General features: G+C 32.1%; 1 protein-coding gene and 1 long non-coding RNA gene across 3 annotated transcripts in view; both read right to left on the bottom strand.

Annotated features, from left to right (window-relative positions):
• LOC115719732 (uncharacterized) overlaps positions 1-23691 on the bottom strand; it is a 59533-nt gene extending 35842 nt beyond the window's left edge. The window contains exon 1 of the mRNA XM_030648906.2: positions 23681-23691. The gene's annotated coding sequence lies outside the window, so the exon portion shown is untranslated. The remainder of the gene's footprint in view (positions 1-23680) is intronic.
• On the bottom strand, positions 4178-6402 carry LOC115721133 (uncharacterized). Of its 2 annotated transcripts, none has more exons than XR_009685999.1 (3): positions 6036-6402; positions 5851-5923; positions 4178-5134 (listed from the first exon to the last, which is right to left on the bottom strand). It is a non-coding gene; the product is annotated as an uncharacterized LOC115721133 (long non-coding RNA). The 2 variants fall into 2 exon arrangements; XR_004012390.2 differs by having other exon boundaries at positions 4178-5103; positions 6036-6401.
• Positions 23692-26670: the final 2979 nt, after the last annotated feature.

Below are 26670 nucleotides of genomic sequence, written 5' to 3' on the forward strand. Positions count from 1 at the left end.
TTTGTTTTTAGTATCTGACATGGCATTGCTTCATTGGTTTGTGAGGTATGCATTCAATTATTGAGGCGTGCATGGCAACCCAAGCATTTCGATAGCTGTTTACTTATACACAAGCTTCGAGGAGCATAACACCGTGCATTTTTGCATTGTTCTAAGTGATGCATTAAATGCTGGATAGAAGGCTCTTTCAACCGTTAGATCTATTTTGTCTTTTTGGAAGGTTTATTTTATCCATAGATTCGGAATTCATTATGAGTGTGCTTTGCGACTATAAATACCTCTGAATGCCACTTTTCATCATTTTTTCTTTTACTTTGAATTTTCATGTCTTTACACTTATAATTTTTGAGAGTCAAAACTAAAACCCAGAACTCATAATAAGATGAACTAGTCTGGACTGTGATATTTGTTGGGATTTATTTTACCAGTATTTAGATTTATTAACAAGTATGTTTCATTAACATCCTAAATATGAATTCTCTAATACGATGAAATTAAACACATAAGAGTTTAGAAACCTTACATTGATGGCAGCGGAATAATATGACTTCTTCTGCTCAGATCTCTAACCCTTGTTCCTTTCTGTCATGGAATAATAACAAGATCTGAGCTTGGATCTCTTTCTCTCCTTCGGGTTGGTTACCACCGTCTTTCGCACTATGATTGAGTACTTAACTTGCTATGTATAGGCATGACACTCTATCACTATGGGCGAATTGGTGAAAAATAATAAAGGAGGTGTCGAAATCACTATAGAAGGTGTCTCGCATCTACTAGTTGTCAGAAAATAAAAACTAGGTTTAGGTTGGTTGAATAGTGAGTTGTTGGATGAGATTGAGAGCATCATGTTCCTTTTATAGTATTTCAACTAGGATTTAGGTTTGAATTATATGGATTAAAAAAGAATAGAATAATGGGCAAAAATTGCACTAAGTGGCCGGCCACTAATGAGCCTCACTAGTTACAATTTTGCCACTTTATCTCAACTACTAATTGTTCTTTTAATAATATCATATTTTTCAATTTCAATTCTATAAATGCCAAAACTATTTATTTAATAATTATAATTAATTATCAAATAAAATTGTCATTTATTTTATTTATTAATTAGACCATTTGGTCTCTTAATTAACAAATAAACTCTAAAACCCCTTTTCATCACAATTCAGCCATAGCTTAGTGAAAATTCATAAATAAGACATAGTCTAATTTTAGAATTATAATTGATTAATTAAAACTAATTAACTGAGTCTGCAAGAAGTATTAGCTCAACTAGTGTGGGGACCATGGGCCTGTATAACCAAGCTTCCAATAAGTAGATCTAGAATTTACAAAGTAAATTCTCTAACTTATTAATTCCTCCTTGCACCACTATAGATTCAGAAATACACTCTTAATTATATAAAACACTCTATATGTACCATGATATAGATACATTATGATTATCCATTGTTACAACCCAAATAGTCAAAGATCATCTATAGATGATCTACATCGAATAGGGACAAATTTACTATTCTACCATTCAATGTATTTTATCTTTAAAATACTTAGCTACCTATAAATGATATTTCAGTAAACTAATATAATTAGTGAAGTGAGATCTCAATCATTTATCTCTACTAAGCCAAGCTCAAAGGAAATCATCATTTCACTTTTAAATACTTATAGAAGCTATAGATTCCATGTTGGGTTTTGTGCCCTAAATAAAACCCATTTTAATATAATCAGATTTATTAGTTAATAAAGATCAAAAATCATTTTTTATGTTGCATGGTTCACATGATTTATTTCATGATTATATTTAATGTATAAATTCTATTAGGTCCAGAACATATGTATTTGTTCATGATTATAGTGTTGTCAGCACAGTGGAATATAATCATGATTATATGTTCAAAAGTTTAATTCCCTGATTTATTAGTTCACTGGATTTAGCAGCATGATAATCAGCGATAGGTCTTCTTACACCTTGGATAAGTGTTATGACCTTTCCAGGGCATTGGCAAAGTTTACCAGTGTCGGATATATGGAGTATACATTGGAAGGGACCGATATTGATCTTGGTAAATATATTATAATACTTACCGTTGTATCTTTCTGAGTCAATATCACTGGTTGATCTTAGATCAAAAGATCTTAATCTTGACATGCTTAGGTTCAATCTCAGGAGTGCTATTCATGTTCTTTGATTTGTTAGTTAAGCCCACGTTTTGGTCAGGGTGATACATACATTTTGGGAACATGATAGTATAATTGAGTGGGAGCGCTAAACATAGATATGGAATCTATAACTTCTATAGGTATTTAGAAGTGAAACGATGATATCCTTCGAGCTTGGCTTAATAGAGATAAATGGAAGAGCTCTTGTTTCAGTGATTATATTTTAGTTCACTGAAATATCATTTACAGGAAACTAAGTGTTTTAAGGATAAAATACATTGAGGGGTGAAACGGTAAATTTATCCCTACTCGGTGTAAATCATCTATAGAGGATCTTTGATTATTGAGATTAGAATGATGGTTAAATATTTATAGTGTATCTATATTGTGGAACATATAGAGCGTTTTATATGACTGAGAGTGCAATTTCAAGTTCTATGAGTGGATGCAATAAGGAATTAATAAGTTAGGGAATTTACTTGGTAGATTCTAGTTCTGCTTATTGGAAGCTCGGTTGTATAGGCCCATGGTCCCCATACTAGTTGAGACCATACTGCTTGTAAGACTCAGATAATTGATTTTAATTAATCAATTATAATTCTAAAATTAGACTATGTCTAGTTTATGAATTTTCACTAAGCAAGGGCTTAATTGTGAAGAAAAGAGATTCTAGGTCTTATTTATTAATTGAAAGACTTTATTATGTCTAATTAATAAATATATTAAATGACAATTTTATTTGATAATTAATTTTTAATTATTAAATAATTAGTTTTGGTATTTAAATTGTTAGAATTGGAAAAATGGCGTTTTTGAGAAAATAAGAAAAGATTGTTGTAAAATGGCAAAATTCCAAAGTGGGGGCCCATATCCATGGCCGACCACTTGTGTGGCATTTTCCATTTAATTTCTTCATTATTTTAATGGCTAATAAATCCTAACCTAAACCTAGGTGGTTGCCTATAAATAGATAGTGATGGCTCACACTTAAAGTTGATGAAATTTTACTTTCAGTAAAATTTTCCTGAGCCTTCCTCTTCTATAGAATTCGAACCAGTCCCTCTCTTTCTTTCTTCATAATTTCATACATTGAGTGATAGAGTGAGTGCCCACACACATCAAGTGGTATCTCAATCATAGTGTGTAAGATTGTGAAGAATCCAGATTCAAGAGAAGGACATTCGGGCTCAGATCTTGGTGATACTCTACTACAGACAGGATACAAGGGTTAGAGATCTGAGTGGAAGGAGCCATTAATATTCCGCTGCACCCAATGTAAGGTTTCCTAAACTTTATATGTGTTTATTTACATTGTTTTAGAAATTCATATTTAGGATGTTAAACAACATACATGGTAGTAAATCTAGATCCTTGTAAAATAATTCCAACATTCCATATCTATGATTAGTGCTCCCACTCAATTGAACTACCATGTCCTTAATCTGTATGTCAGGAGAAGATCTAATTGGTCAACTTTAATAAACAAATTGAAGAACTTAAATAATATAATTAAGATTGAACCTAACTATATCAGGTTTAAGATCTATATACCTAAGATCAACCATTGATATTGACTTAGAAAGATATAACGATTAATTTATGATATCTTATCCAAGATTAATATCGGTCCAATCCAATGTATACTCCATACATTCGATGCTGGTATACTTTGCTAATACCCTGAAAAAGGACATAACACTTATCCAAGGTGTAAGTATACCTTATCGCTAATTATCATGTCAGTCTAAGTCCAGTACACTGACAAATCATGGGACTTAAACTTTTAAGCATATAATCATGATTATATTCCACTGTATTGACAACACTATAATCATGAATAAATATATATTATGGACTTAATAGAAAATTTATATATTAAACATATAATCATGAAATAAATCATGTGAACCATGCAACATAAAATGATTTTTGATCTTTTATTAAAGTATATCTGATTATATTGAAATGAGTTTTATTTAGGGCACAAAACCCACAATATTGACTTCTGTATCCACCTTCTTTAAAAAATTTAGGGCTTAAGAATTTCTAAATATTTCACCCCTAGTGATTGCGAATCCAACACCACAAGAAATTACAACTATGGATTTCAATTCCGAGATCGATTCTTTGATCGACCACACCAACACCATTCTAGTAAGATTTGAGCGTCTGGGTCATCTTGCTGTGGAGAGAGTTTCCCTGAGACCCTCAATTGACTTCAGCGTGTACTCTTCTAGACCACATTTCTATTCAGATTCTTAGTCATCGTCTAGTTCCTCTATATGTAAGATTTCATCCTTGTTATTTTTTGAATCATGGTTCATGTTCAAGGTATAAGGTAGGAGGAAAAATATCTGTTGTTTAAGAATTAGGGTTTTGAGCTTGTGACTAGGATACTGTTGCTGATTAGCGGAGAATGTTTTGATTAGCTCCTTAAGTTGCCCTGAATATTGTTAGACGTTGAATTCTTTTATTACATTATTCTAGGAAATTCCAATTTGTCGTTGAAATACTGACAAGAATCTCTATTCGTGTATTTAAGACCCTTATGGTTTCGAACAACCTATGGACCTTTTTGTTTCTCACTCTTGTGTTCTCGATTTTTTTACTTGGAACAAATGCTCCGTGGGGATTTTGTTTTTGGATAATAAATGTAACGCCCGTACTTTTATAAAAATATTAATTTTATTTACAAGCATTAAACGCGAAAAATCATAATGTCGCATTTTTATTTAATACTTGAAATGTTAAAACTGGCCAGTTTTCGTACAAAAGACATAATAAATAATAACTAAAATAATTGCAACATAAATTTAATAGCATAAATAAATAAACAGAGTGCCCTAGACCCCAGTTGTATGGCTTTCAGCGAGTTCACACACACAAGCATCCAAAGTTCCACTCGCCACCGACATTCTAAACTCTTAGGTATACCTGGGTCTGCACATAGTAATTTGATAAGGTTGAGCTGCTAAACTCAGTAAAGAAATATGTGTCAGGTAGTCACATAAATAAATAAAATACACACAACTAAAATGCACATATTTAGAAAAATAGCAATACATAAACATAATTTGATCACTAGTAGCTAATAACTAGTTTCTAAGCCAAGTCACATAATAATGATCACGCCCAAGTCTGACATTGGCAAATAAACTCAAACTATTGGACTAAATGATGGAGGGCTGGGTACAGTAAAATCGTACCCACTACTAAATGGCCCCCTATCTACCATATAGACTCAACAGTCAAGTATTTAACCATTATCTTCTCGGTCAAATCATATCACATAAGCTACAATTCATGTAATTTAAATTATGTCTAACTACTATACATTATTTAAATAGCATAATGTATCATAATCATAACTTTGTTTAAATAATGTGAATCCATGTCCCGTCCATTATTCAAACAGCATAACTAGTTTAAGTAATGCGAATCCATCATACCGTCCATTGTTCAAACAACATAACTAGTTTAAATAATGCAAACCCGTTGTACCATCTATTATTCAAACAACATAACTAGTTTAAATAATGCAAATCTATATTGTACCATCCATTATTCAAACAACATAATATGATAATGAACATATGAAAATAGGATAGAAGTCTTATACCTCATTCCCGTTCTTTTTGAACATTATTTTATATAGAAGATTTAAAAGTTTCTACTTAATTTCCTTACCTCGAATGTGGAGTCCTTGCCTTGATTGCAATAAGAGTGATCCTTGAGAAACAATAATTTTCTTATTACAAACCTAAATTTTACACTTATTAATTAGAAAATATTATAGGAGTATAATATATATATATATATATATAAATGAAACCTTAACTTTGAATTTATAAATCCAAAATTATAAAAATTACCTTAGTTTCCAAATAAAACTAGCAGAATAGTAAAATGATGGTGGTGATATCAATATGATGAAGAATATATATATATATACGTGTGTGTGGGTGTGTGTGGGAGAGAGATGATGATTATGGTGTGTGGTATTGATTTGATCTAGAGACAATATTGGATGAAGTAAAGGAGAATATATGAGATCTTGTTAGGAATAATGGTGTTGGCTTTGATGAAACAAATGGAAGATTTAGAAACAAGGGAAGTAGAAAAGGTGACTTCGGCAGAGGACTTTGGGCAAGAAGAGAATAAAATCTAGTTTGGCTTTTTGTGAGAAGAAATGTGAGTGATAGCTTCTATTTATAGGCCTCTACTAACTTTACCCAGCTGTAGTACTCATAGTTAACACAAAAAAAGATATTCAAATACTAAAAGCAATGACTTTCTCTTATTACTCGGTCAATAGAATTCATAATGAGAGGCTATCCTAGATTATCATCTTTAGTTGTTGTTGGTTGAGATATTTACTCTCCAAGATTTCCCACGTGCTCCTCTTCTTTAGACTAGGTTTGGTTTATTTAAATTTTGAATGTGCTAACTGATTTTTCATGCACACGTTGCACACTGCTCCATAAACTTCTTTTACCTCACATAATTTATTTCTGAAATGCAAATGACATATAACTTACAAGAAATGGTCTATTAGTAACCTTGACTTCCACGTGGTCCACTAACTATCTCTATCTATTCAAAATTACTACACATTGCATACAAAGAAAAAGTTAATAAATGAATTTTTCATGTTACATGCTCTAGGATTTTGAGCTACTAATTTTATTGTAATATGCCAATACCATGATCCTAACAACTCTAGACAAAGTTATAAAGGCCAATACTTTAAATAAATGTCACTTATTTATATAAAATAGGGAAATATACTACTTTTGATTATCACTAGCAAAGAATTGACATGTAAAAAACAATTACTAGTCCACATCAAGATATCTAAAAATAATAACATATATTTTTTTTTATAAGGAGTTAATAACAATCACTATTTCCACATCGAGATTTCTAGCTAACATAATAGAAAATAATAACAAAAAAATATTTTGGTTATTACAATCTTCCCTACTTAAAGGAATTTCGTCCTCGAAATTTACATACCGGAGAATAACTCAGGGTATTATTTCTGCATGTCTGTCTCCAACTCCCATGTTGCTTCTCTATCAGAACTATTACTCCACAGGATTTTGACTAAGGGTATAGTCTTATTTCATAAGACTTTTGTTCCCTTTTCTATCACGCGCACACGGCGTGTCATATAACTCATGTCCTGCTGCAAGTTCAAGTTCTCCTACTTAAGCACATGTGTCAAATCAGATACATACTTCCGTAACATGAAAATGTGGAAAATATTATGCGTTTCTGCTAATGTTGGCGATAGGGCCAAACGGTAAGCTACCTGATCAACTCTGTCTAGTATCTCGAAATGACCTATAAATCTTGGGCTTAACTTTCCTTTTTTTCCGAAACGCATAATCCCCTTCATAGGTGATACCTTCAAGAACACTAAGTCCCTTACGAAAAACTCAACCTCCCGTCTTTTCATACCTGCATAACTTTTTTATCTACTTTGGGTGGTGAGCATCCTTTGCCGTATCTTTTCAACTGCTTCTGAAGCTTCTCTTACTGCTTCTGGACCTAAATAGCGTTTTTCTCTAGCTTCATCCCAATGAAGCGATGACCTGCATTTTCGTCCATACAACATCTCATATGGTGCTCATTCCGATTGTGGCTTGATAACTATTATTGTAGGAGAACTCCATTAGAGGTAAATACTTACACCATGACCTAGTGAAGTCTATGTTGGAATTTATTTTACCAGGATCTTAGATCTACTCACAAGTATGTTTATTAACATCCTAAATAAGAACTTTCTAAAACGATAAATTAAACACATATAAAGTTTAAGAAACCTTACATTGGGTGCAGCGGAATAATATGACTCCTTCCGTTCAGATATCTAGCCCTTGATTCCTTTCTTTAGCAGAGCATTATCAATATCTGAACCTGGATCTCTTTCTCTGAATCTTTGATGCTGAAACCTCCTTCTTGCTGAAAGTCTTTCTTCACGATCTTCCTCACTATGATTGAGGTATCACTTGCTGTGTGTGGGCACTACTCTTACACTAAGAATTTCGAAATTCAAGAGGGAAGAGAAAGAAGAAGTGGCAGCTAAAGATAGGGAGAGAGAAAGGCTCAGGTTTTTCTCTGAAGGAAAAATAGAAAATTTAAGTGTAATTTTCCTGAAGCCTTCACTATCTATTTATAGCATTCCACTAGGGTTAGGTTTGAATTATTTGGCATTAAAATAATGAAAATATCAGTTTAAATTTCCTACAAAAGTGGCTGGCCCTATACTAGTGGATTTGAGCCTCACTTTTTGCAATTTTGCAGTTTTACCTTTTCTGCATCTGATTTTCTCAAAAACGCCAATTTTCTAATTCAACCATTTAAATGCCAATTCTAACTATTTAATAACTATAAATAATTATTAAATAATATTGTCATTTATCATATTTATTAATTGAACCATACAAAGTATCATAATTAACAAATATGCCCCTATAAACTCTTTCTTTACAATTTCGCCCTTACTTAGTGAAAAATTCACAAATAGACATAGTCTAATTTGAGAATTATAATTGATTAATCAAAACCAATTACATGAGTCTTACAAGCAATATTATCTCAACTAGTGGGGGGACCATGGGTCTATATAACCGAGCTTCCAATAAGTAGATCAAGAATTTAACACTAAAATTCACTAACTTATTAATTCTTCGTTGAATCCACGCATAGAACATAGAATTGCACTCTCAGTATATAGAATGCTCTATATGTTCCACCATATAGACACATCATTAGTTATCCATTGTTATAATCCTAATGTGAACAATGATCCTCTATATGAATGATCTACATTGTAAAGGGATTAAATTACCATTACACCCTACAATGTATTTATTCCTTAAAACACTTGACCCCGTATAAATGATATTTCAGCTTATGTGAAATGAGATCTCCACCATTTATTTTCGTTTGGTCAAGCTCGAAGGAGATCATCCTTTGCTTACTATTCGCCAGATAGAAGCTATAGATTCCATGTTTATGCTAGCGCTCCCACTCAATTGCACTACCGTGTTCCCAAAATGTACGTATCACCCTGACCTAAAAGTAGGCTTAACTAACAAATCAAAGAACACGAATAGCCTCTCGAGATTGAGCCTAATCATATCAGGATTAAGATCATTTGATCTAGGATCAACTAGGCAATATTGACTTGAATAGATATTACGGTAAGTTTAATTAAATCTAAGTCAAAGTTCAATATCTGTCCCTTCCGATGCATACTCCATGCATCTAACCTGAGCTTTACTTTAACCAATGTTCTGGAAAGAACATAGTATTTCTCCAAATACAAGTAAACTCTTGTTGTAGATTATCATATCAGTAAAATCCTGTGTCTGATAAATCTAGGAAATTTTATTCACATAGTCATGTTTACTTTCCAATGTGTTGACGGCACAATAAACAGGATCAAGTATGTGAAAAGGGTTTCAGATGAATTTATACATTATGTACATATAATCATGAAATAAATCATGTGAACCATGCAACATTAAATGTTATTTCTGATCTATATTAATAAGTAAATCTGATTATATTGAAATGAGTTTTATTTAGGGCATAAAACCCAACAAACTCCCACTTGCACTAATATAAAACAAAAAGTGCGTTTCAAATAATCTCAACACCTTGATATACAAATCAAGTGTAGTAGTAGTAAACTCCTCGTAATAGGATCTGAAAAGTTGAATTAAACACAACCTTTTCTCCACCATTACTCTTCCTTTAATCACAAAATCATTGATAATGTGAAATTCCTCTCTATATGTCTACTCTCTTGGGATATTGGATTCTATACCTTTGGCAACTACTTTTGGTTAATCAGGAAATTAACACTAGTAGTTTAAGGCAATTTGGAATGGTGCCAAAGATGTATAGAACTTTCCTTAGACTGAATAAGTACCTTTCCTGTAACTTTAACATTCAGTCCCTTCCTGGTAGACCTAGAGACTTCAGATAGGTTTTTACACTTCTCCAAAATCACTATTCCACCCCAGAGTAACCACCATCTTATCAGAAAGATTTACTAGCACAAAGGCAAATTTCGAAATCTGATATGCTGTAGTCTAAGAGTTTTAAACACACCCTTATAGACTAACATATAGTTCCTCTTCTTAATCTTAAGATTTACTTGATTGTCTTCCAATGTTCTTCTCCTGGATTAATCTGATACCTACTCATTACTCTCACTCAACAGCAGGTGTCTGGTCTAAGGCATACAAAAGCATATCTAAGACCTCTCACTGTTGATATAAGAAATTCTTTCATGGCTTTATCTTTTCTGGAATAGATGAGACTTTTCCTTAGATAAATAAAATCTATGCCTAAGAAGTTGTGAAGCTTCTACAGATTTCCATTAGAAAGAAAATGCTTCAGCATCTTACTAAAGTAAGTTGCTTGCATTAGAGTAAGTAATTACCAGGTATACCACAAGCCATAGGTTTAGATAAACTCAAACCTATAATACTAGGAACAGGAAGTTTGTTAAGTCCATTGAATAGACTTATTAACTAAAATTTCCTTTTATGTCCTTGTAATAGAAAACTTTAGGTTATTCCATGTGAATGGATTAAACCATAGTTCTATTGCCTTTTCTTAGTTTCTTATCTTAACAATCCATTGCTTGTTTAAACTAACAATGGATATTAATCACTAGTGTCTCCCAAGTCATAAGAAGGTGAGTTCCTAGAAACTCTCCCACTACGACAAGGTACCGTGAATTATGTCGAAGAAAACTAAATGGTATTAACCTCTTTGGTTGTGACAAGACAACAGAGGCAGTGGGATCATCATATGTTATATAAGATGATAGAACACTTTTGGAATCAAGAATTATATATCTCCTTTATTTGCTACTTGTTTTTCAGACTTAGTCATTTTCTTAGAAAAGTAGTATTTGTTTGAACAAACACTTTCTTATCTATTGACAATGGGATGGTCCACCCCTAATCACTTAGAAAAGCTAACAAACCATGGTTAACAGTTCTAGCTTTTCTTAAGATTTTTGATTAGGTCATCCATGAATCTAGTAATGATTTACATTAAGTATACAACCATTACATCATACTGAAATTGTATTACCATAGAAGGAATTAGGCAACGACTAGTAACTAATCATTAACATGCAACTCGAAATTTCTGGGGAGGTAAGTTTGGATATAATTCAAAAATCAAATTAATGATCTTTGAACTGCATATCTACTAACTATTTCTCCACCCCTATCAGTTCGCAAGATCTTTAACCACATACCTTAATGGTGTTTAACCATTGCTAGAAATTAATGAAATTTTTCAAACATTTCAAATTTCTTTGCATAAGGTATAATCTAGAGTTATCGTTTTAAGAATACAACGAAAAACTCATATCCACCCCTGAATGTACATCCATCTGCGAATGAGATGAACTACTTTCAGTGGATATAGGCATATTAACTCTTTGCAGAGATTGATCTTGTCAAATCCACTATGAACAAGATACAAATGCCATAGATTAAAAAAAAATGTGGTAGTGTCTTTTGATGACATAGGTTTATAAAAGAATTCTTAGAATAGTGCAAGTGGATCCTGGTCACAGAATACCTAACTCATATTCCATACAGTTTGAATCCATTAATAAAAGATGGATATTAAACACTTGAGAAAGTGTAACTGTATTGTATTCTGGAATTAGAAATATAAGAAAATTTCTATTTGGAATCTAAAACTAAAGTCAAAGACTTAAATTTATACCAAATATAATGAGTAATTCTTTCTTGGACCACCACTACTAATAAACTCTAAGTCAGATTTGCCCATACAAGTAGGAGATTTCTAGGATTAAGGATTTATATCAATTGGTAATAGAATTTCGGGATTATAATCATATGCGTCATTTAATTTCTTAAGAGAAAATATAGAATGACATGAAATGATTTATAGACCATTCATCCAATGATATATTATTGAGCTAATTCGAAATGAATAAGCTAAGAGGAATTAGGATAATTTCGTTTAAAATAAGAATCCAACGATGCTTCGATTAGCGAAAGTCAAAGTAATCTTATTTATGTAATCTTCTTGTTTCATATTGTAAAAATACTAGTCTAAGGTGTCATCAATTGATGAACAGCTAGATGTTGCATATACAATATTTATCTTTCGAGATCTAACACTATTATGTATGTCTAATGGTGAAAATCCATTAGGGATTTATCTCATTAGAGAAACAAACATGTTAGACCAACAATGACGATTCGAAATTAAACTACAACTTAATAACAGAAAATAACACGGTTCAATATAAATTCATACACAATTGAGAAATTATAAGCATATAGCAAGTAGGAATGACAAGTGAAAATACTAAAACATACAATCCTAAATAATTTCCAAGGTTTTTCAACAAACTGATGCAGTGTCCCGTTTAGGCGAGAGTCAAAGCATCATCCATTGAATAGAGTTGTCAGCTCATCTAAAATGATAACCATTCTAGCAACCTTTTATTCGATCAAGATTGGAATTCAGCGTTGTCCCGTTTAGGCGAGAGTCAAGGCAATTCTATCTTATGAGCTTCCACCATTGTTTCATAATTTGCAAGTCAAGTATGGTCGCCACCATTAGGATGATCCATACCATACAAAACACTTACAAACTACTTATCATGCGAGGTTAAACGGTACGAAATTGCTAATGAACGTTCCTCCATTAGGGAGGATTACTCACTAAAACAAACGCGGTGTAAAACCCACAATGGAGATCGAATATCTTAATAATAATCAAGCTCATTATTTAAAGTGAGTTGTATTTTCTTTGATTCTCTTTATTTAATTTATTTATTTTAAATATATATTTATTTAAAATTTCCAATTTAGAATGAAAAATTCTAAATATAAATTTTAATTTAATATTTATAAATTTTACTTAGATGGATATAAAAATAACATGAATTATTTCCATCTTAGTAATAATTTCCAATAAATATTTAGAAAAATATTCAATTTAAGTTGTTACAAAATTAATATAAATTAATTTACAACTCAAATTTAATTTTCTATAAATATATATTGCATTTCGAAAAATTAAAGTATTTAAGAATACAATTTTTGAAAATGCATGTTAAAATAAAAAATTGATCCTGGAAAAACTATTCTAATTTAATGTTGGCCCAAAATTAATTAATAAAATTAATTTACAACAAAAAATATAATTTTCCTATTTAATTAAATATATAAGAAAAATTTCAAATATTTAAGTATGATGATGAAAATCAACTTAAATATTAATTTTCTATTTAATTAAATACATTAGAAAAATACTTCAAGCAAAAATATCATCTATCTAGATTTTCCTTTGACTAATTAATTCAATTTCTAATAATATACTTTAATTCATTTTTTTTTTAAATTAATCTATAAATGAAAAAATCATTGATTTAAGTTGATCCAAGAATTAATTAAAATAAATAATTAATTTACAACTTAATCTATTTTTCAAGATAAAATTCGAAATTCTAGCATTTAAGAAATGCAATTTCAAAAATTGATTAATAAAATAAAGAAAAAAAATATATATATTTTGAAAATTATTTAAATTTAGTTGAAAAAATAAATTTCAACTAAAAATAATTTTCTATTTAATTTAATGTCATGAAAAAGAAATATTTAAGTATGATGATAAAAATCAACTTAGATATTTAATTTTCAAATTAATTAAATGTATTAAATTCAAGAAATAAATAATTAAGTGTAGAGAAGGCTTAATTATTAATCTCTAGTTTAATACTAGGAAAAATATACTTAAAATAAATTGTACCAAAATTAATTATTTAAATAATTAATTTCACAATGTATAATATTTTCCTATTTAATATTAGAAATAATAAGTAGTCTAGAAATAACTATCTAGAAAATATCTTATTTGACTAAGTATCTTTTCCACAAAATATGAAAAAATATCTAATTTAAGTTGTATTAGAAAAAATCTAGAACTTAAATATTTTTCAAATTTAAATTTAATTAAATATTAAAAATTAAGTTGTAACCACTTAATTTGAAAAATATTCCATTTTAAGTTAATATTTGAAAAGATATTAACTTAAAAAATATCTAAAGAATCTTAATAACCAATGCCTAAATTCCTCAACTTAATTTTGAAATTTGAAATTCAAAAGATATTCAGATTTAAGTTGGTTAGTTGTAGATAACTAAATATCAACTTAAATAGAATATTTAATGAAAAAATTTAAATTAAGTTCCAGAAAGAATCTAGATGGTTATAATTCTATATTTAATTAAATACAAGAAAATACATATAGTTTAGCTTAGAATAAAAAATTCTTTAAACTATGATTTTCTTAAATTAATTTCAAAATAAATGAAATTAATTATGTTGCTAATCAATTTTATTAGGTTAAAGTAGTGTAATTAACCTAGTACAGTCATTCAAATCAGGCAAATGGGCCTTCACAATTGGGGTGGTTCATGTGAGGGGGTGCTGGGTTCAGTATGTCGTACCCACTTCTATGGCTCCCAACTCTCACACAAGGCCCAAAAGAGAGGAATTTAACCTTAATAAGAACAACTGTTATTAATTGAATAGGCCCAAAAACTAAATGGGCCTAAATAAATTCTATCAAGAACTATGATAATTTATTTTAGCAACAACAACCTATATGTATCTATAATCAAATTAAATACATAGGCTCACACAGGCACACTTTGGATGGGTCCTATCATGTTGCTAGGTCATACACAGATGAAAGAAGATTGTAAATATACCTGTTACAAATTATTAACTTGACCAAGGGAGCCATCAGATCATTAGATCTGGCAAAAAATAACCATGGCTATTTGCAATCAAGTAATAATAGGTTTTGAAAACTTACAAACAAGCTAAAACACATACTCCTGCAACAAGGTTAGCTGGATAGTTGGATATAGGATTTATTTAATTTTAAACTAAATATTTAATTTCGAAAATAATTAATTAAATAATAAAAAAAATTTCGAAAAATTTAAAAAAAAATTTAAATTTAAAATTAAACCTACAATTTTTGAAAAATTAGGTTTCAACCAACCTAAATATCATTTCAAAAATTTGCTAACTACTTTTAAATTTTAAATGTTATTTTATAAATAAAAATTAAATAAAAAAATCAGAAAAGATAAATAAATATCTTTTTCAAATTTTAAATGTAATTTAAATAAATAAAATAACAAAATTTAAAAAAATTAGCAAAATATCTTATATCATTTAAAAATTACATGATTATAAATATCTTATTTTTAAATTTAAAATAAGATAAGATATAATCAAATTTTAAAATAAGATAGATTTTTAAGCAAGAAGATGAATACTAATTCTATTCAAATTCAAATTACACTAATATCTTGAATTAAATTTAAAAAATATTAAATTAATTCAAAATGATAATTAGAATTGAATTAGGAATAGTAATAGTATAAATACAATACTATACCAAAAATCGGAAGTTAATTCCATGAAAAAGCATGAAAAATCGAAGAAAACCGAAAAAATTGTGAACTGTACGGACAGATTTGCGATCGCAGGAAAATTTCAGCAAAGCCCCGATTTTTTCAAATCTTCAAAAATTCATAACTAATTCAAATAAAATTGAAATTGAGTTCTGTAAAAGGCTAACTTGCTTAATTTTTCCCATACTATACAATAAAAATAATTCCAGAAACAAAATCGCAATTATTTTTCACGAAAATTTACAAACATCAATCAATCATCAAATAACACTCAATACAACATGATACCATCAAAAGAACATACAAACAATCGTTTTAAAGTCCAAATTTCTTGCAAGTAAATCAATTACCATGGCTCTGAGGCCAGTTGTTGGAATTTATTTTACCAGGATCTTAGATCTACTCACAAGTATGTTTATTAACATCCTAAATAAGAACTTTCTAAAACGATAAATTAAACACATATAAAGTTTAGGAAACCTTACATTGGGTGCAGCGGAATAATATGACTCCTTCCGTTCAGATATCTAGCCCTTGATTCCTTTCTGTAGCAGAGCATTATCAATATCTGAACCTGGATCTCTTTCTCTGAATCTTTGATGCTGAAACTCCTTCGTTGATGATCTTTCTTCACGATCTTCCTCACTATGATTGAGGTATCACTTGCTGTGTGTGGGCACTACTCATACACTAAGGATTTCGAAATTCAAGAGGGAAGAGAAAGAAGAAGTGGCAGCTAAAGATAGGGAGAGAGAAAGGCTCAGGTTTTTCTCTGAAGGAAAAATAGAAAATTTAAGTGTAAATTTCCTGAAGCCTTCACTATCTATTTATAGCATTCCACTAGGGTTAGGTTTGAATTATTTGGCATTAAAATAATGAAAAAATCAGTTTAAATTTCCTACAAAAGTGGCTGGCCCTATACAAGTGGATTTGGGCCTCACTTTTTGCAATTTTGCAGTTTTATCTTTTTTTGCATCTGATTTTCTCAAAAACGCCAATTTTCTAATTCAACCATTTAAATGCCAATTCTAACTATTTAATAACTATAAACAATTATTAAATAATATTGTCATTTATCATATTTATTAATTGAACCATACAAAGTATCATAATTAACAAATATGCCCCTATAAACTCTTTCTTTACAATTTCGCCCTTACTTAGTGAAAAATTCACAAATAGACATAGTCTAATTTGAGAATTATAATTGATTAATCAAAACCAATTACATGAGTCTTACAAGCAATATTATCTCAACTAGTGGGGGGACCATGGGTCTATATAACCGAGCTTCCAATAAGTAGATCAAGAATTTAACACTAAAATTCACTAACTTATTAATTCTTCGTTGAATCCACGCATAGAACTTAGAATTGCACTCTCAGTATATAGAATGCTCTATATGTTCCACCATATAGACACATCATTAGTTATCCATTGTTATAATCCTAATGTGATCAATGATCCTCTATATGAATGATCTACATTGTAAAGGGATTAAATTACCGTTACACCCTACAATGTATTTATTCCTTAAAACACTTGACCCCGTATAAATGATATTTTAGCTTATGTGAAATGAGATCTCCACCATTTATTTTCGTTTGGTCAAGCTCGAAGGAGATCATCCTTTGCTTACTATTCGCCAGATAGAAGCTATAGATTCCATGTTTATGCTAGCGCTCCCACTCAATTGCACTACCGTGTTCCCAAAATGTACGTATCACCCTGACCTAAAAGTAGGCTTAACTAACAAATCAAAGAACACGAATATCCTCTCGAGATTGAGCCTAATCATATCAGGATTAAGATCATTTGATCTAGGATCAACTAGGCAATATTGACTTGAATAGATATTACGGTAAGTTTAATTAAATCTAAGTCAAAGTTCAATATCGGTCCCTTCCGATGCATACTCCATGCATCCAACCTGAGCTTTACTTTAACCAATGTTCTGGAAAGAACATAGTATTTCTCCAAATACAAGTAAACTCTTGTTGTAGATTATCATATCAGTAAAACCATGTGTCTGATAAATCTAGGAAACTTTATTCACATAGTCATGTTTACTTTCCAATGTGTTGACGACACAATAAACAGGATCAAGTATGTGAAAAGGGTTTCAGATGAATTTATACATTATGTACATATAATCATGAAATAAATCATGTGAACCATGCAACATTAAATGTTATTTCTGATCTATATTAATAAGTTAATCTGATTATATTGAAATGAGTTTTATTTAGGGCATAAAACCCAACAGTCTAGTGCACACGCTCGAAGCATATCCTCGAGTATTTGGATGGTGCGTTCAGATTGTCCATCTGTTTGGGGATGAAATGTTGTACTTAATTTCAATCGCATCCCCATTGCCTTATGTAGACTCTCCCAGAACTTGGAGGTGAATACTGAACCTCTATCAGAGACTATCGTCTTTAGAACTCCATGCAACCTCAATATCTCTTGTACGTACAAGTCAGCGTAGTTCTCTGCGTTGAGTCGTGTTGCTTGGTTGTTCGGGGTAGTCCTATCACAAAATCCATGGCTATATCTTCCCACATCCATTCTGGGATTTCTAGGGGTTGCAACATCCCTACCGGTCTCTGATGTTCAGCCTTAACTTGTTGACAAGTGAGGCATCACTCTCTGAAGGTGATTGGTTCACTTTCGTATCACTTAGACTTTGGAGGTCGTTCTGCTACCTCTAGGATTTTGGCTCTTGGTTTATGTCAGAGTGCTCTTGCATACCTTTCTAAGGCATTCCTTGAATATCCAGCTAAGTGAAGGCCTTCAATAACAATCTTTAACCTACCTGCAACTAGTGTAGGCTAAAGTGGAGCCTTGCCCCAACTTGAGCTTCAGGTGGTACATACTGCTGAAGAGCAGCATGTTTCTATCTAATGAGAAATTCTATCTCTTCCTGCAATTGATTACACTCATTAGTGGTAACGACAGAACTTATCATGTCCCTTTTCCCTAACTCTTTCAAAGGAAGAGGTTTGCAATACGACACTATTGATTAAGTGGTCGTATAGATCTCCTCTCTTAGAGCTAAGAAAATTGAGTAGGTGGTGAAGCGATGATCATAATCTCTCAAGGGTCTCCCCTAGTTTTAGGCTTCTTTCCTTTGGGGGAGTTTCCTTGCTTCCCACAGTTGTTGACTCTTTTTCGTCTGTTCAAACCCCCTCTTTTCCCATTGCCTTGTGCCTCAATATCAGGGGCTTGGCAACTTCTTCTTGCCACCCTTTGAGCCTTTTGCTTGGGTGATGGCTTCTTCAAGTTTGATAAAGCCATCTGCTCTATCTAAGTCATTCATAGTGTATACTGCCTTAAGACAAAGGTCGGACCACTGAGGACTGGTTTCCTTGAGACCAAATATGAGTGCCATAACTCTTGCATCCTATTGAAGACTTTTGGTCTTAGCGGGTGCCTCTAAGAACCATTGGATGTAGTCTTTGAGGGGCTCATCTTCCTGTTGCTTGACATCCACCAAATCTTTTGGCTCAATTCGACATTGTTAGGAAGGAGTGAACTGATTGCCAAAAGCGTCCACTAGATCTTTCTAGGAGTCGATCGATCAAGGGGAAGCTTTAGGTACTAGAGTTGTGCTAGGCCTATTAGTGTACTAGGGAAGATTCTACACTTGACGTCATCTCCCACACCTTGCAAATCGATCAGCACTTTAAGTAGTGGGTGTGAGATATTGGTTCTTCCTTTACAGTGTACTGATGCCAGGACTTTGATTCATTTGGAGAGTGTTGAGTCGTTCTATGTTAGCTCAAATTCAGACAACTTAGGTGTCGTGATCCCCTTCTCTAAAGCAACCAAGGTGTAAAACTCTGCTCGATTGACTCCATGAATGGTGGTTTATGTCCCAAATGGAGTTTCTATCACCCAAATAGGGTCTTCCTTAGAAGTTCCCACATCGACCATTCTTCTTTTCTTCAAGAGGTCACACAGGTCTCTTTGTCTTCTAGGTTGATCATGTGCTCCTGTCGACCTGGGTCTTGTTATTGTCTCCTGACCATGGGGTCGTGAAGGCAACTTTGGTGAGGCCTCTGGAATGAACTCAGGATCGTGTCGGGGAGACCCGCTATGAGAGTGTTCATTAGGAGCATTGTAGTGGATACTTCCCTCAAAGTAGTCTTTAGTAGGATCACAAGTGCAAAGAGAATTGAATTTGTCAGTCAAGTTCAATTCCTCTCCATGAACTCGAGGGAAGTGCGAAGAGAATTGAATTGGTCACTCAAGTTTAATTCTGCTTCAAGTTCAATTATTGAAAGAATTCTAGGAAAACTCAACTTTTTGTGGTCCAGGTTAACAAATTGTCAACCTGGGTGCAGGGTCAGCCCCATGTGTCAACCTGGACGTTGGACTCTATTTTTCCTACCCAAAACTTGTTAGTTTTCCTCTAGAAGGACTTGTTTCCCCATTTTTTATGAAGTCAAGATTCAACATAAAAAATGGATCTTCGATCTGACACTTGGAAGACACCCAGATTAACAAATTGTCAACCTAGGCGCTGGATGCTCGAGGCCCTGGGGCCCCCAGGTGCTCAAAAACTAACTTGCTCTGAATCTGATTTTGATGCCTCAAACATGGCTGTGGTATGTCTAGTTGATGCTCCACTGAAAACTTTTGGCCACTTTGCACAAAGACGATGGCAAAAACTAAAACCCTAGTTGAGGATGTCAGCATAGGCACCAGGTGAAACTCTAGGTACACAAGTTGGCTTCTGGGTTGCAGGTTCATGTAATTTTAGCTCCCAATCCTTGTATAAGGTTGCTCCATATCTTCATGGTATAGTATACTGAAACATAGTGGGTTAGATTCAAGTTATTGAAGTCTAAATTTTCATTCCAGAGATCCCGGAGTCAACCTAAGCGCAGGGCTATGGTCCCCTCTCAAGTTGACTGCTATTACTCAGGTCTACTCAACTCCATAAAATCATCCTTCATACCAAGTGTCAAATATTGATGTTCACATTACCAAAAAATATTTCTGGATTAATATATATATATATAGAATAATTCAACACTTTTTATGACTAAATTTCATAACACATGATCTATAATTATGTTTTGGGACAAAGAAGTTTTTGGTATGCTTTATACAATCACATAAAAGAATTCATTTTTATTTACTTCATTCTTGATTACACTAAATAATATCTAATGGTTATGTTTATATATATATATATATATATATTAACCCAATCTACCTATTTTGGTCCTCTGGTATTTATTTGTTCTAAGCTTTTATATGTACTCTAGGTTGTAAAATTAAATTTTGAGCTTTGCGTGTTCTATATATGCAATTAAATATTATTAGAGAGTTTTCTCTTATTAAATTTTTTACTTATTGTTAATATTGCATGGTTTTTTAATTAGATATGGTAATTAGGAATGATAAAATCGTTCTCCAACAATATGAAAAGTAGATAGTTGATTTAATAATTCCTAATGACTAAACTACTCAAATTTTTGTAACATTGATTCTACACATTAATAATGAAAGATAAGAATGTTCTTGTCCATAAAGAGCCCAACTACGTCTTTTCCACCCTTTGCAACCCAAATCTTGCCACCTTGCGTCTCTTGCAAACCTTTTCCTAGAGCCTTTTTTTTTCTTAGCGTCGTCTTCGTTGTGGAGTCGCATCTCTGAAGCAAAGCCCACCTCACTAACATTATAATTATGGGGTTAGATTTCGAGCAATAATATAATTTTAGATTTAATATCTAATTTTTTTTGGTCAAATTGGAGGTTGAAATGATGTGGGTGTTGATTTGATTTGAGTTGTGCTAAATTTGGTTTTGATTGGTATATGTATTTGGTTTTTAACTTTCTTTGATCTGTATAGTTTTGTTTCATCACTTTACTTTTTTGAACTTGTATTAAAATGATACCACCTTTTTAGTGTGATTATGGTTATGGGTTTGGCATACATTCATAGTGTTAGTTAATTTTGTTTTTTTTTCTTATTGGAGTTGGGGTGTGAAATGACTTTGTTAGTTTCTCAAAGTTGACAAGGGTTCATCAAAGAAGATGAAAAAATTAAAAAGAAAGAAAATTAATTATTTTTTGTTGAGGATTAATTTTTGGTTTAATTCATAATGAAAAAAGTCTACTTCTACAAAGATGTACATATCTTCCTTACAAACCCAATAGACTAACTAATTAAAGAAGCAGCCAGTCTGGGCTTCCCCAAAATAAATAAATAAATAATACTTTAAGTTATAGGAAACCTATGAGAATGAAATGATTTGACTACATATCTCAATGTCTCTTGATCAAACTAACAATAGTTGCAGCACAAACAAATACAAGATATTATATAAAAATAAAATAAGAAATACTATAAAGTGAATTAAGGGATAAACAGTTGATTTTGGAAGATATCACATAATCCAACGTACCAAACCTACACTCAAATTTTACTCCTATGATCGATGATCGATGAGTTGAATCTTACGCCAATCTTAGATTACAAATTAGTTTTATAATTATTATTTTTTTTAATTTTTTTAGATTGTAATTTAATTTGTGTTTAATTGTTAAATGTTTAAATTAATTTTGAAATAAATACTTAAAAACTAAATTTTTTTAAGTGTAATAAATTCAAATTATAAGGCTATCTGTGAAATAATTTTAAATTATAAGATTATATGTGTAATAATTTAAAATTATAAGAAGGTTTTTACAATCATTCAATCATTTAAGTGCAAAAACATATAAATTGCTAAAAGAATATTGTTTAGTAATAAATTAAAAAAATAATTAATACTTATAATTAATTTAATTTAAAATATAATTAATCTTAATTAAAATTTGATAGAGAAATAAAGTATGATGTTATTATAAATTACAAGTGATTTATTGTTTATTTTTATTTACATGTATTTTTTAAAACATCTATTATGTGGTATAGTTTCTCCTAATTGAAAGGTCTCCAAAAGTCATTCCTGGAAAATTATTCACTCGCAGAAGCAAGTCCTGTAAGGCTTCCTTGTCCTTCCAGGAAGGGTCTTCAAGAAAAGCTAGCATTCCTTTGGAATGGAGTTCTTGATGGCTAGTTGTTCGTCCTAGAAAGGCAATTCTGAATTGTCGACTCTAGCAAGCTGTATCCTATCTGGAAGCTCACATACATTCCTGAATGCACTGAGACTTATGCTAACATGGAGATCTCACTCAAAGGAAAGTTAATTAAGTTAGTTATTGCCTAACTCACTTCACAACTTCAATCTTCCAGCCATTGACTTTAGGATCTTAATCCTAAGACTAAATATATAGATTTTGGCTTGTTATTTCAGAATATGGTTCAGATTGAGATTGAGAGTAAGAGAGAGAAAATATTGAGAGGTAGAGAGAGAGAGAGAGGTACAGAGAAAAGAGAGAGATTTGGTTTAGGTTTTGTAAAAAGAATCTTCTGTAGATGAAAAAGATTCTTGGGTAAGATTGTGAGAGTTGAAACACTTTAAGAGAACTCAACAGAGAATCCTTCATGATTGTATTGTACTTATTCTTGCTCAATCAGTAAAGAAAATTTGATGGTATTCCAAAACTAGAGTAGAGCCATAGATCACATCGATCTATCAAACTTGAACCAATATATATCTTTGTGTTTATATCTTTATTTTCTATCTTATTAGTTTTTTGGTTTTTCTCACTCTATTCACCCCAATTTTTAATCCGATTATGGTTTATGATTTTTTTAATCTTGTCATTGCTAATTGTTTTATTGTTTAAAGTTTAGCTGTTTTGATTCTGCACTATTAGTCGTAATTTTTTCACAAATCAGAGCTTGATAATCAATCTAGAATGCAGAATAAAGATTCTTATCGCTGCAATTCTTGAAGAGAACTTTAAATGTCATAAATGGCAAGATTCGAATTGGAGAAATTCAATGGAACTAGGGACTTTGCACTATAGAGAGAAAGTCTGAAAGAAATCCTAGTGCACCAGAAAGTCTCCAAGGTTCTTAGAGACGAGAAGTTACTGGCAGAAAAAAACTAGTGGAAAAAGCAGAAATGGAGGAGATGGCACATTACACGATCATCATGTATCTATCAAACAATGTTCGAAGAGAACTCATCGCAGAGAAGACGAAAAAAGGAATTTGGAATAAATTGGAAGAATTATACTTAAAGCACTTAATTGCTAGCAAGATTAATTTGCTAGAAAAGTTATACATTTTTAGAATGATTTCTTCCATTTCTTTTGATGATAATATTGATAGATTTAATGAGATTATTGTAAGATTGGCTAATATAAGCCACAAGATTGATGAAGAAAGCCAGGCCATCATCTTGTTGAGATCACTTCCAATGGCATATCAAGAAGTCAAGGCGGCCATCAAGTATGGCAAAGATGTGATTGCATTAGAAGATGTTCTTGCCGCACTTAAGTCAAAAGATTTGAACTAAAATTGGAAAATAAATTCAAGAAGGAAGAAGTGTACTTGGCAAGAGAAAGATCACCCAAGAAAGGAAGTTCGAAGAGTAAACACCATCACTCTCAATCAAGATCAAAGTCTAGAGAGAAGGAAACAAGGAAGTGTTACTTCTGTGATAGGTTTGGACACTTGCAAAGATTTTGCAAGAAATACAAGGAGCAATAAGGCTTCAACAAATCTCATAATGGAGAGAGGAAGACTCTGCTGCAATCACAGAGGATAGTGATGATTGCTCGACAGATGGAGAATAATTCTCCATCTTAGAATCTTACATGAACAGGGAGTGGATTCTCGATTCTGAATGTACTTATCAAATGTGTCAAAGTCGAGAATCATTTTTTGATTATAAATTAGCTGATGGAGGTAAAGTTATGATAGGAAATGATAATTCTTGTAGGGTTATTGTAACAAGAAGGTTGTCATCAAACAATGTGATGGTAGAATCAAGGAGTTGACAAACATAAGGCACATCCCAGAGCTTATATGAAACCTCATATCCTTGGGTGCACTTGAAAATGAAGAATACGAATACAAATATATTTACGGAAGCTTAAGGATCACCAAAGGTTCTTTGATAGTGAGGAAAGGAGAAAAGATCAATGGTTTATATGTTCTCCAAGGAGAAACTGTCCCAGTTGGAGAGGAAAGTATGGTGAAAGGGCTAGAATTGGATATGAAGTTGTGGCATCATAGACTTGGATATATCATTGAACAAGGCCGAACTGTACAAACAAGGTACATTTGAAAATTTAAATTCTTGTGCCTTACCATTTTTTGAAGCTTGTGTTTTAGAGAAACAACATAAGCTAAAGTTCACTTCGGTAAGGCACACAACTAAAAAGATACTCAAATAGGTGCACACTAATATTTGGGGGCCATACAAAGTGCCTACTCACTCTAGTAAGTAATATTTTCTTTCAATAGTTGATGATTATAGTAGGTGTGTTTGGACATATAGAGTCATAGGCTTGAAAACCTCTTATGAAATGTGGTACAACAAAACTCCAAACATAACACACTTAAGAGCATTTAGGTGTACAACATATGTACACCAATCTATTAACAAGCTGGAACCTAGATCCGTGAAGGGAACATTCCTAGGTTATGCCTTAGGAACCAAGGGGTATATAATTTATGTTTCCAAGAAGGGTAGACCAAAGGTTGTGATTGCTAGAAATGTTATTTTCAATGAGTTGGAATATCCTCACTTAACATTCGAGAAAGGTAGTGTGTCTCTGTGTGATGCAGGAAAAATAGGAAACAAAGACACTACAAGTGTGGAAATAGAGTACGGAACGATGCTCTTAGATGAAGGTCCACAAATAGAAGTCAGTGTGGAACCATAAGGTAATGCACAGACAGAGGCTGACACGGAGCTCAAAGATAACGAAGACTAAATAGAGGTGCCAGAAGAATTCAAAAAGACATGTCTAGAAGGTTATCAGTTGGCACGTGATAGAACCCGGAGAGAGATTCATCATTCGACAAGGTTCACGAAAGTAGACTTAATAGCATTTGCACTGGCAGCAGTTCAATATATTGAAATTAAAGAGCTTAGAAGCTATGAAGAGGCAATTTCAAGTGGAAACAAGTCTAAATGACTACAAGTCATGGATGAGGGGATGGATTCACTGTGGAAGAACAAGACTTGGGTAGTTGTGCTAAAGTCGGAGAAGAAAAAAATTGTGGGAGTGCAAATCGATTCTCAAGGTGAAAGAGGGAATTAATGAGAATGAACTAGTGAGGTTCAAAGCCAGGTTAGTGGCTAAAGGCTTTACTTAGGTAGATGGTATAGACTACACTGAAATCTTCTCACCTGTGGTAAAGTACAAGACAATAAGGTTGATGCTATTTTTAGCAGGTCAAATAGAGTTCGAGATTGAACAACTTCATGCTAAGACGCCTTTTCTGAATGGATTCTTAGATGAAAAGATCTACATGAAGCAACCGCCTGGGTTTTAGGTGGAAGGGAAATGAGTTAAATTAGAGTGCAAGCTTAATAGATTCCTTTATGGTTTGAAACAGTTCCCAAGGCAAAAAAATAAAAGATTTGATATGTATATGCATCAAATTGGGTTCAAACGATCCATTTACAATCACTGCTTATATTTTAAGAATCTGAAGCAATCTACAACCGTGTTTTTATTTTTCTATGTAGATGATATGCTCATCATGAGAAAAGATAAATATGTGATCAAAAGTATCAAAGCCAAGCTCAATAGAGAATTTTGGATGAAAGATCATGGACTAGTTCAAAAGATGCTTGCTATTGAAGTCTCACGGGATCAGAAGGAAGGGGCTATTAGCTTAAAGCAGTGTGAGTACATCAAGAAAGTTATTCAAAAGTTCAACATGAAAGAAGCAAAGAGTACATCTGTTCCATTAGGGGGTCAGTTTGTTTTGTCAAAGGAATAGTGTCCTAACAATAGGAAAGAGAAAGAAGAGATGAAGGACGTACCTTATGTTGTGGCTCTAGGATGCTTAATGTACGTAATGGTGAGCACAAGACTGAACATAGCTCATGCTCTAAACATCCTA

This window comes from Cannabis sativa, chromosome 2 (genome assembly GCF_029168945.1).
Source record: "Cannabis sativa cultivar Pink pepper isolate KNU-18-1 chromosome 2, ASM2916894v1, whole genome shotgun sequence".
Classification (NCBI taxonomy): Eukaryota; Viridiplantae; Streptophyta; class Magnoliopsida; order Rosales; family Cannabaceae; genus Cannabis; species Cannabis sativa.